The sequence below is a fragment of the Galeopterus variegatus genome, unplaced genomic scaffold (genome assembly GCF_000696425.1).
Source record: "Galeopterus variegatus unplaced genomic scaffold, G_variegatus-3.0.2 Scaffold2506, whole genome shotgun sequence".
NCBI classification, from domain to species: Eukaryota; Metazoa; Chordata; class Mammalia; order Dermoptera; family Cynocephalidae; genus Galeopterus; species Galeopterus variegatus.
The window spans coordinates 261668-274901 of NW_007728617.1; positions in this window are offsets into that span (position 1 = coordinate 261668).

Below are 13234 nucleotides of genomic sequence, written 5' to 3' on the forward strand. Positions count from 1 at the left end.
TTTTTTTCCTTTTTGTCTTTTTTACTGACCGGTAACGGGATCGCAACCCTCGGTGTCGTGCCCGTACTGGGGACCGGCAACGGGATCGCAACCCTCGGTGTCGTGCCCGTACTGGGGACCGGCAACGGGATCGCAACCCTCGGTGTCGTGCCCGTACTGGGGACCGGCAACGGGATCGCAACCCTCGGTGTCGTGCCCGTACTGGGGACCGGCAACGGGATCGCAACCCTCGGTGTCGTGCCCGTACTGGGGACCGGCAACGGGATCGCAACCCTCGGTGTCGTGCCCGTACTGGGGACCGGCAACGGGATCGCAACCCTCGGTGTCGTGCCCGTACTGGGGACCGGCAACGGGATCGCAACCCTCGGTGTCGTGCCCGTACTGGGGACCGGCAACGGGATCGCAACCCTCGGTGTCGCGCCTGCACCACGCTCAGCCAGTGAGCAGGAACCGGTCTCCACATGGGATCCGAACCCGTGGCCTTGGTGTTATCAGCACCACACTCTCCCGAGTGTGCCACCGGGCAGGCCCAAGATAAAGTATTTTGACTTAAGTTACAGATGACTTTTTTTAGAACTAGTTATTTTATTAAATATTAATACAAAAGGATTAATTAATTACTAAAGGATTACAAAAGGATTTCATCATTGTTGCCTCTAAAGCATGCACTTGTTTTGTTTTCCACACCTAACACGTGAGAATACCTATCCAACTTATCTAATTTTAATCTTAATGGGCACCCCTGCCCATTTAAAAAAAAATAGGAGTGGGGTGGGGTGAAGCAGTAATTTACAGCAGCTTCAAAATAAGTTTAACCTTAATTCTGCATGAACTGTTAACTTCAGGATTGATAGTGCATTGGGAAGTTTACATATTCACATTGCTGTTGATTGAATTGTGTTTCCCAAAGTCCATGTATTAGAAACTTAACCCTCCCTGTGACAGTGTTAAGAGGGTGGGAAATCCTATTATGGTAATTGAAAGGAAGGGCCTTGAAGAGGTGATTAGATTGTGAGGACCATGCCCAAGTAAATGGATTAATCCACTGATGGTTTAATGGTGGTAATGGGAGTGATTCTGAGGGCTTTAAAAGGACTGAGGAGTTAGCTCTCTCTCTGCTCCGCCATTCCCACTATGTTGACACCCTGTGTTGCTGTAAAGCCACCACCTAAGAAGGCCCTCACCAGATGTGTTCCCAGGACTTTGGACTTCTCAGCCTCTGAAACTGTAAGCACTAAATATTATTTCTTTATAAATTACCCAGTTCCAGGTATTTCTGTTATAAGCATCAGAAACAGACTAAACCATACGTTATCTAGCTAGGTTTGATGTCAGAGGTAGAACCTGGGGCGGGCAGGCAATAGTCAGTCTCAACCTACCCAGTCCTCTTACCAGGTTCTTGACCCTGCCACAGGAAAGAATTCAAGGGCAGAGTCACAGTAGACAGTGAGAACAAATTTAATGTAACAGATAAGAAATACATAGTGGCATGCTCCAGAGACTAAGCAGGGCCCACACCAAGTTTAACACAAAAGTAAGTTCAGTACAGATATCAAGTCTAACACAAAAGCAAGGAAACCATACTTAATGTTCAGTACAAAGTGCAGGATGGCTCAAGAGAATGAGCAGCCACTTGCTAAAAGAAAGTTTGATAGAAAGTAAAGTATACACATCTCAGCCAGCAAAGTATGGGTTGCCTCCAGTAAAGTGAGCAACAACCCCACCTTTGCCTGGGATTCGGCTTCTATAGTTTCTCTATCTAATGAATATTCAGTTAAGGGGATGGCTCCCAGTTATGTAACATCTCGTCTTGCACATGCTTAGTCTCTTCCTGGAGCATGTTCATTGGTCGGACCCTATCACATGCACCAGGCATATTCAAGAATATTCTGGGCTCTCTGTTGAGCATGCCCAGCCACTAGATTTGCATAAGCCAGTCCCTTGTGGTCTCATTTTCCCTGTGTTGGTGCTGAAAATAGGTCTAACTGGCAACAGTAACTTTCCTCCAGGTGAAAGTTCACAGGAGGGGATCTGAGACTTCAGGGAGTGGCTGGAAACCCAGAGGCATGTCCTGAAACCTGAACCCAGGGAAACTGAGCACCTCCTATATCAGGATTGCTGTACCATATATAACACAAAGATTATATTCCTCTTATTGGAAAAGATAAAAGTCCTGTTCTCTGCTCATTTTACCCTCTGGAATCAAACCAAATTCTATTTACTCTCAACTTTTGGGAGGGCAGAGGGGAGTAGGGAAAGAGCTCTTATCTAAGCTGACTGAAGAGTAAACACTTTAAAAAATACTTAAGGGCCCTCTTTCTGATACTGTGTTACTGAACTTTAAGTGGTACTTGTGTATTCAAGGCCCTCACCAATTCTTTGATTTCATAGTGAGCACCAAGGATCTTAGTAACAACCTCTCATATTCTGCTTTCATATGAATCATGTCCAGATGACATTTTTTTTTTTAACTCAAAAAAGCTTTTTTAAAGCGAAAAAGTCATAACAAATTCTGGGGCTGGCTGGTTAGCTCACTTGGTTACAGCATGGTGCTGATAACACCAGGCACCAAGGTCAGGAGTTTGGATTCCCTCCACTGGCCAGTTGCCAAAAAAAAATTTTTTTCTTTTTTTTTTTTTTTTTTTGACTGGCTGGTATAGGGGTCAGGAGTTTGGATTCCCTCCCCTGGCCAGTTGCCAAAAAAAAATTTTTTTCTTTTTTTTTTTTTTTTTGTGACTGGCTGGTATAGGGATCAAAACCTGGACATGACAACAAGTCTGTCTACCTGGCCCTGCCCAGGGTTCTAACACTCAGGATCAATAAGTCCCCATAACTACATACAATCTGGATTTTCCTAGGCAGTCATGACTGAATATTCTGGTCCTTTGTCCCCATAAGTACTTCCATTCTGACAATGTGTTCTGATTTGTTGTTGTTGTTGTTCAGAAAATAAGATCACCAGAGCCACAGAAACATTAAGGGCAAGATTAGGGGGAAATGACATTACCTGTGTCACCCAAAAACCATAGGGAGGGCTTTATTTAAAGTAGACCTATTTCTTTCTACCTCTGGGTTCCTGGCAGAGGTAAATACAAATCCTCCCAAGAGAAATACACCCTTAACCATGTCCCTAAATCTCCCCCACAAAAAGTGTCAACAAATATAAGCTCACCAGAAAAAAATGTCTCAAAATGCATTTGGCTCAATATGAGAGGACAAACAACCCAATGAAAAAATGCATAAAAGATATGAATGGACCTTTCACCAAAGAAAATATACAAATAGCTAATATTCACATGAAAAGTTACTCGACACCACTTTTCATTAGAGAAATGCAAATTAAAACCACGAGATATCATTTCACAACCACTAGAATAGCCATAATAAATAAAACAGATAATAACTGTGATGGTTAATTTTATGTGTCAACTTGACTGGGCCACAGGGTGCCCAAATATTTGGTCAAACATTATTCTGGGTTTTTCTGTGAGGGTATTTTCAGATGAGATTAACATTTAAATTGGTAGGCTGAGTAAAACAGATCGCCCTTCCTAATGTGGCTGGGCCTCATCCAATCAGTTGAAGGCCTGACAAGAACAAAAAGACTGATCCTCCCCCAAGTAAGAGAGAATTCCTTCTGCTTGACTGCCTTCAAACTCAAGCAAAACACTGGCTCTTCCTAGATCTCAAGTCTACCAATCTTTGGACTGAAATTACACTATTGGCTGTACTGGTACTCAGGCCTTCAGACTTGAATTGGAACTGTATCATTGACTCTTCTGGGACTACAGCTTATCAACTCACCCTACAGATCTTTGGACTTGTCAGTCTCCAGAATCACATGAGCCAATTTCTCATAATATATCTCTTTATACCTACATCTATATCTATATATCCTACTGGTTCTGTTTCTATGGAGAACCCTAACACAGATTATCATATAGTGAAGTGAGGTGCTGCTATAACAAATACCAAAAACTGTGGAAGTGGCTTTGGAGCTGGGTGATGATGGACACAGGTGTTGATCTAAAGAAATAAACGGAGACAAAAACATATAAAAATAGTTTATTTGGGCCAGTTAAAGATTGCATCCCAGATTCAAGTTGCCCCAAGTATGTGCTCTGTGAGGCAGCAGTTACAGACAGACTTTTAAAGGGGAAAAGGAAAATTTAAAGGGGGCAGCTCGAAAGTTATTTGCCGAGAATTTACATTGGTTCTCTACAATAACAGTGCTCTGTGAGGCAGCAGTTACAGACAGACTTTTAAAGGGGAAAAGGAAAATTTAAAGGGGACAGCTCGAAAGTTATTTGCCGAGAATTTACATTGGTTCTCTACAATAACGTAAGATACTGATTGGCTATACATTGTTTTTTGTCTCATAAAATCTAGGAACATCACAACTAAGAAAGAGGAAGGGTCACATTGTACAACTTGCGATAACATTTGGGTAATTTGTACCTGTTGGTGGTGGCAGCTATTCTGGATACAGTTGCTAAAGCATGCCTTTTAGCAATCATCCTGGATATAGGTGTGGGGGTGTGGCTGAGACCCCATGCTCATATCTCTCTAGGCCTGATAAGTTTAGCAGACCTCACATTCCTCAGATTTCTTTGAGCCACTTTTCTGAGAAGCTAGAAGAGTTTTGAGGTACATGCTAGAAAAATCCTAGATTGCCTCGAACAAACTGTAGAAATATGGATGTAAAAGGTGCTCTGGTAAAGTCTCAAATAGAAATAAGGAACATGTCACTGGAAACTGGAGGAAAGGTAATCCTTGTCACAAAGTGGCAAAGAACTTCACTGAATTGTGTTATAGTGTTTAGTGGAAGCCATAAACTTGGATATTTAGCGGACAAGATTTCTAAGCAAAGTGCTGTAGGTGTGGCCTGGCCTCCCTTACTGCTTACAGTAAAATGCAAGAGGATAGACATAAATTGAAGAAATCATTAAGTGAAAAGGAACCAGAACTTGAAGATTTGGGAAAGTCTCACATGTCCACATTGGAAAAAAATGAGAAAGCTTGTTCTGGAGAGAACACAAAGGGTATGGCTGAACAATCACTCTGTAAGGTGATTACCCATGGAGTGAACCAGACATCTCAGCAGACGCCAGGAATAGTGGTGGGATTATACCAGTAGACACTTGCCAGTCTGGACCAAAGGGAACAGAGACAGGATGAAATAAAGAAGGACTTTCAGAATTCTGGGATTCTATGGGACATGACAATAGAGCTACTTACCACAAACATGTTTATCCCTCAAGAAAAGGAAAGAATGACCCCAAAGGTGATTCAGAAATCAGCAGGGCTGCCACTCTCACCACAGGCCCAGGGATAAGGCTGTTTCCATCTCAGTGAGCCAGGATGCCCCTTCCCAGTGCCTAAGGGACAGAGCCACTGCAAAGAGCTGCTGCAAAGAGCCACATAGACCTGGAAGGTAAGGGTGAGCCACCAGCTAGGTCTGTTAGCCACCACCACAACTGCCCCAATAAGCCTGGAGGGTAGAGTACTGATCCAAAGAGGATTATTCTTGAGACTTGAGTCAATGGAATTTGCCTTGCTAGGTTTTAGACTTCCTTGGCACCAATCACCCCTTTCTACTTTCCAATTTCTCCCTTTGGGAATGGGAATATCTATCCCAAGCTGTCCTATCACTGCATTTTGGAAGCACATAACTTGTTCAATTTCACAGGTTCACAACTGGAGAGAAATTTTGACTCAAGTCTCACCCATGCCTGATTTAGATAATATTTAGATGAGACTTTTAGACTTGGAATTGATGCTGGAATGAGTTAAGATTTGGGGGACTTGTTGGGATGGGGTGAATGTGAGGACATGAATTTTGTAGGGCCACAGCAAAGAATGTTATGGACTGAATTATGTCATCCCCCCACTCAACTCATATGTTGAAGCCCTAACTCCCAATGTGATTGTATTTGGAGATAGGTCCTGTAGGGAGGTAAATAAAGTTAAATGAGGTCATAAGAGTGGGACCCTAATCTTACAGAACTGGTGTCCTTATAAGAAAAGGAAGAGACACCAGAGATCTATCTTTCTTTCCATGCAAGCACAGAGAAGGGCTATGTGAGGACACAGGGAGAGAGCAGCCATCTACAAGCCAGGAAGAGAGTCCTCACCAGAGACCCAGTTTGCCAGCACCTTTATCATGAAATTGTAGCATCCAGACTATGAGAAAATAAATGTCTGCTGTTTAAGGCACCCAGTCTATGGTATTTTGTTATGGCAGCCTAGCAGACTTACACAACAAATGTAAGCAAGGATATGGTAAAATTGGAACCTTAATACATTGCTGGTGGGAATATAACATGGCAAAGCCTCTTTGGAAAACATTTGGCAGCTTCTCAAAAAGTTAAACAAAAAATTACGGTAGAAACCAAAATTCTTCTTTTTGGGAACTACCTAAATAAAAACATACGTCCACACAAAAACCTGCATGCAAATGTTCATAGTAGCATTATTGATAATGGCCCAAAACTGAAAACAATCTAAATGTCTATCACCTGGTGAATGGTTAGACAAGATTTAGCATATACATAAAACATATGGATTCAGCAATAAAAAGGAATGAACTACTATTCTATGGCACGAATAAACCTCACAAACATGTTCCGTGAAAGAAGCCAGACCGAAGAGACCACATATAATGATTCTGTTTATGTGAAATGTCTAGAAAAGACAATATACAGAGACAGAATGTAGACTAGTAGTTGCCTGGAGCTACGAGTGGGAATGAGGAGTAACTGTCCACGGGCATGAGCAATCTCATTAGGATGATGAAAATGCTCTTAACTGATTTATGCTAATGCTTGCATCACTCATTAAATTTACTAAAAATTATTAAATAGGATAAATTCTATTATATATAAAATATACCTTAATAAAGGTATTTTTAAAAAAACACATTAGGAAACAGGCAGAAACTACAATAAACAGAACCAGATCCACAAAGATTTCAAGAAATAGGGCTTGCCAGATAGTTGGTTAGAGCGAATCCTTGTAACACCAAGGTCAAGGGTTTGGATCCCCATACCGGCCAGCACCAAAGAGAAGATTTCAAAAAATAGAATAAATGGACACAGAACATAAATAAATACCTATAACATGTTTTAAGAAATAAAAGTGGCAGTTGAAACAATGAGTAAAGAGCAAACACCATCAATCTGCAAAGGCAGATTTGAAAAAGAACCAAAATAGGTTTTCTAAAAATGAGTTATATAATTGAAATGAAACACTCAGAGGAAGAAAATATAAAGAGGAACTAACACGAGAGAATAGACATAACTAAAGAGAGGCATCATATTAGAAGATAAATCTGAAGTATTTACCCAGAATGTAGCACAGAGACAAAGAGATGGAAAATATGAGAGGCTGAGAAACTGGACACCAGAGTTAGAAAGTCTGCTAGAGTTTGAGGAGAAAATGACATGGAGAAGAGAGCAAAGACAATATTCAAAGAGTTAATGGCTGAGAACTTTTCAGATTTGATGAAAGACACAAATCTTTAGATTTAGGAAGCCCAGAGAAGTAAAAAGAAATCTATACTTAGCATATTATAGTTGTACCGCAGAATACCAAAGCCAAAGAAAAGATTTTAAAAAGCAGCGATAGAGAAAAAACAGTTAGTGTGAATGTTAACAAATTGTAGAAAGAGTTAATATTAGAAAACACACACACCAACTTAATTTGCATTAAGGCTGAGTCCCCAGTGTACCCTTTTGGAAAAAGGTAGCCACCACGGGGTGAACAAATTGGGGTTGCCATTAGGAGAAAGAAAGAAACATTATGCCTAGTAGGGAATCCCAAATTTTCCAAATAGGTCTATATAACACCACAACTTCTCATCCTGATTAGTACCCAGGGAATGGCAAAAAGGGAATGATCCCTTTCTAACAGTCATATTCAGTGACCAAACTGCCTTACTGTGTATGCACCAGGAACAGGAAACGGAGGTAGAGCCAGAAATTGTTTTGATTTTTGAGAAGGCCATTCCAATGCTCGACAATACGAGCTGCCTGTGGATGGTGGGTGGTCTGAAAGACCACTATCTTGAGTGGTTGGAGAGCCTGTTGTGATAAAAAATGTATCACTGTTAGACTGCACTGTTGGAGAGCCTGTTGTGATAAAGTGTATCATTCTTCCACAAAGCTGAAAATATGACAAAGATTAGTTTTGAGGGCAATGGGGTGGGCAGAATCAGATTACTGGACTGGGGTGGAAACACCATAACCTGAGAAAGAGTCAACAGTAGTGAGCCAGCAGCCCCAAGAGGGGATCAAAGGTTGGATGGACTCACTTGCCTTACCCTGCGCAGTGTTCGCTGAGACACAAACAGTTCAACTTTAATTGGGAGCTGCAAGTCTGGCATGCAGTATTAGCTCATGCATGTGACACATAGAGCCTGTTACTGGCTGCCCAGTCTATGGTGGTGGGGTGTTGTCATGTCTGGTAGAACAAGAGCACCAAAGGTGGTAGTCTGGCCAGGGCAGGCTCAATCCATATTTTGGTTCCAGTGGTCATCAGAGAGTGGTCCCTCACCCTGGGCTCCTACATGAATGACTGGGAGGGGTCAATCAGTAGTTGCGATTTGTTTCCATAGTCCATTGACCCGAAGAGGGAAATCTTTAATCTGCCAGTGTGTAGTTTTCCAAGTGGCAGACCAAACAGCTAGGCCATTGTCAACAGCCTAAGAGTCAGTAAAAGTAGAACAAGGTTCATCAAGGAGCATGGGCCAGAGCTATGAGAGTGGCCAAGTTCTGCTGATGGAATGGGGGTGACCAAACCCTTTTCCGTTCCCCACGGCTGGTGCGGGAGGCTGAGCAGCCATGCAGCCCAGTGTGGACCACTGGTTTCAGCTCAGCCAAGCCACCAGTGAGCGAGGCCCAGGCACTGAGGGGAACCTCTGTGAACTGGGAGCCCCACTGAGCTGGTGGCTTTGCTTTATGCTGTGGAGTAGAGGATGAACTTTCTCCCAAAAGGATAGCTAGCCACCTTTTTTTTTTTTTCCATGCAAAGTCAAAATACCACTAGGGCAAGGCCAGCTGTAACCATTTCTATCTGACAAGAGAGTCTTGTTGGGCCCTTCCCACACTGTTAGTTGTTGAGTCTGAGTTAATCCACCCCAAAATGAGAGTATCAGTCACAAGGCCTTTATGGGTGTGTGTTCTGACACACTTTGCCAGGTGTTCAGTTTTGACAAGATCCCAAGAGCAGACTAAGAGCTATTTTTCAAAGGGGTGTGTACCTCTCAGCCACCTCAGGGAAGCAACAAACCCAAAACTCCCCCAGGGTGTGTCTGCGCGGAAGCTCCCCATCTTTACCACATGCTCCAATCAGTAAAATGACCAATCAGAGAGACTTTTAGCTCAAAGGAGTGGGAAATTAGGCTTGCAGGGTCCCAAAGTACTAGCACTTCTGCACATGCAGCAATTCCCAATTGATGTAATCCCCTTGGCATCTGTGATCAAGCATTCATAGTATGTTCATGTAAAACGCGAGTGCCAGCTGTACACCCAGCAGGGGAAGCCACAAGTACAGACAGTATATTGAACCGGCTCAAAGCCCTACCCACAAGGTCAGTCAGATCCCTTCTTCTCTCTGGAAAAGTGAGGGACATGCTTCCCCCGGGAGGAAGCTAGGAGACACTCCAGCCACATGTTATATCTCTTGCGCTTGCTCAGAAATGAGGTCGTCAGTTCCTCAGCACAGACAGCCTTCACACCTAGTCATGCCTTCATTCTTGCCACCAACATTGATTTGGTGCCTATAACGTTGTTAAAAGACAAAATTACAATTTAAAGATCTCAATTGGCTTTATTTACGGTTCTTGACCTACCCACAAGGTCAGTCAGATCCCTTCTTCTCTCTGGAAAAGTGAGGGACATGCTTCCCCTGGGAGGAAGCTAGGAGACACTCCAGCCACATATGTTATATCTCTTGCGCTTGCTCAGAAATGAGGTCGTCTTTTCCTCAGCACAGACAGCCTTCACACCTAGTCATGCCTTCATTCTTGCCACCAACATTCATTTGGTGCCTATAACGTTGTTAAAAGACAAAATTACAATTTAAAGATCTCAATTGGCTTTATTTACGGTTCTTGTATTGGGTGACACTTCACTGTATAAAATAGAATAAGTGTTCCAATGAATGGAGCAGAGAAGGTGGGCTTTATAGACAGAAAAGGGCTACAGAAAGCAGAAAAAAAGAACAACAAGTGGATCAGTCATTTCAAAGTTACTTTCCTTGTATGGCGGCAACAAGGAGACAGAACAGTGGAAAAACAAATGATTGGTTAACATCAGGTTACATCAGGTTAAGGATCAAAACAGAGGGAACTTCATTATCATGCTGACTGAGGATCGAAACTGGTCTGTTGGGGAAATCTCTCTCCTGATTCCTCAGGTCAGATAACTTAGTTTTTTAGTGACGTGGAACCCCAGCATGAGTGACTCCATTCTGACTCTTAGTCTGGTCTGTTGGGGCCTAGTGCAGGAGCTTAGTCCAAAACAATGACCTATACTTTTGATTTAACAATGTGCAAGGAAGTTTTTTTAAGTCCTAGGGGCATAGTCATGAACAAAACCATCTCTACTCTAAGGCTTGTCTTCTAAGGGGAAAGCGAGTTCTAGGTAGGGGGGGAAATAATGCGAAAGCCCTAAACTGAAGCCTTCCTGCTGTGAGAAAGCAGCAAGGCCTGCACGATCAAGTGGGAGAACCTAGGAGAGGGGGACATGAGGTCACACAAGGCCTGGGAGGGTCTTCTAGAATGAACAGCCTGGTAGGGTGTGGGAGTGCTGATGGTGTAGAAGCTCACTGGGCATTTTAAAGGGAAGAAAAGGGAGTAGAGAGGGGGACTGAGTAAAGAGGGACTCCGGTGAAGTTACAAAGGGTTGGTCAGTGTCAATGCAATTAGACCAGCTGCGTCTGCTAGCTGGCAACTATTATTATTAGGATATTACTATTATCATAATTAGAATTCTACCCTCCCACAGAGACTGGGAGACAGAGGCCCTATTCTTCCTGATAATTACATTTCAAAGGAATGGCTTTCAGGTCCTTAAGGAAGACATTCCTGAGTCTTAGGAGATAAATACATCTCAAAGGGATGAGGAAGGATTCACAATTGTAAGCCTTTTAAAGTAAATGTTCTAAGAAAGGAACATCAGGGACCTTTGTCAGGTGTTGGCTAGAATAAGCAGTAAATTCTTTTGACAGCACTGTTCTTTTTCAAACAGCAACTCAAAAGGGGCTGAGTTGTCCCAGGGACATGGCTTTAGGCTGCCAGAAGCCACGCTAAACTTTGATCAGGTCAGTGCAGGGGTTTGAATGGAGTGTTCAAGTTTTTTTGTGGTTCTCAGAACTAGTATCCAAGATTGCAACTGACTGACATTACCTTTTTGTTTGGTTTTTGGCAGCTGGCTGGTATGGGGATCTGAATCCTTGGCCTTGGTGTTGTTACACCGCACTCTAATCAACTGAGCTAACTAGCCGGCCCCTTCACATTATCTCTTATATCTCTGTTAAGCTATAGGTTCCATTCCTCCCTTACAATTTATTGAACAAAGTGGGTCATTTTTCCTGTAGACACAGTCTGCATTTTGCAGTCTGCATTCTCATAGGTTATTTTATCCATTTTTTTTTTTTTTTTTGGCAGTTGGCAGGTACAGGGAACCGAACCTTTAAACTTGCTGTTACTTTGTCTTTGTATTTCCCAAAAACTAGTAGTAGTGAGAGCTGAGTTGCCTACTAGACATACAAGAGATAGTGAGTAGGCAATTGGATATAAGTCTGAGAGGAGAGAGGTCTAAGCTGGAGATAATAAATAATAGACATAGAGTTTAAAGCCATGATTCTGGATGAGATCGCTGATAGAATAAGCATAGACATACTAGAGAAATGTTCTAAGGCCTGAGCCCTGGCACTGCCATGTTTACAGCTGGGGCAAGAGGAGGTACCAGGAAAGGAGATGAAGTACACATCCAGCGAATTAAGAGGGAACAGTGAGGACAGGAACCCCAAAGCTGAGAAAAGAAGGCATTTAAAGAAGGGGTGATCAACCATGTCAAATGTGACTAACAGATTCAGTAAAATGAGGATTGAAGTTTAGCACTGGGTTTGGCAAAGATGTCACCAGTGGCCTTGACAAGAGCTGGTTGGGTGAAGTAGTGAAAGACTGATTGGAATAGGCTCAAGAGAGAACGGGATGACAGGAAGTAAGGACAGGAGGCAAAAGACTCTTTCAGAAAGTGCTGCTGCAAAGGGGAGCAGGGAAAAGAGGTGGAAACTGCAGGCGAACATGACCCCGAGGGAAGATGTGTTTCCAAGCTGGTCTACAACAGCATATTTGTGTCCGGTGGGGCTGATCTAATAGAGGGGGANAGACTCTTTCAGAAAGTGCTGCTGCAAAGGGGAGCAGGGAAAAGAGGTGGAAACTGCAGGCGAACATGACCCCGAGGGAAGATGTGTTTCCAAGCTGGTCTACAACAGCATATTTGTGTCCGGTGGGGCTGATCTAATAGAGGGGGACTGACGGCAGGGGATTGGGGGGAGGTGGGGAAAGCATTTGCTGGACTGGACAAGAGGGGATGAGATCTAGTGGGCCAGTGAAAGGTCTGGTCTCTCTGGGAGAGGAGCACAGACTGTTCATCCATACGAACAGGAGGTGAGACTGAGCCCCAGTCACAGACACAAAAGGAGCAGCAGATGCGGTACTGCGGACATGTGGCACTCTGACTACTTCTACTCGTATTTTCTTAATGCCATCAGAAGTAGTGTCACCAGCTGAGAGAAAAGGGGAGAGGTGTTGGAGGTTTGAGAACAAAGGAAAAGGTATCAAGTAATACTTTCTTGGAAGAGGGAGACTAAATGGATAAGAAAAATGCAGTAGATTATTGGTCTTAAAGTGAGACCACTCAGCTTGGTGGTGGGTTTCCCTCCAGCCAGCTTTAACCCCTTAGGGCAGATGCAGAGTAGGCAGAGATTTAGATGGACTCAAAGTTGGGGTTTTGAGTATGATGGGAGAGTGGCCAAGGAAACAGAGAGTGGGTGCAAGGAAGTGGCTATGATGACAGCACAGGACATCAAGGTTGGTAGTTGTACACTGGAAGCGCTCCTCTGTCCCAACTGGGACAGGTAGTTGTTCAGTCATTCTTAAAGTCAATTAAATAGAAGTGACAGAGGCTGCTGGTTGCTCCTCAGTATCCGCTGTCTCCTTCTGTAA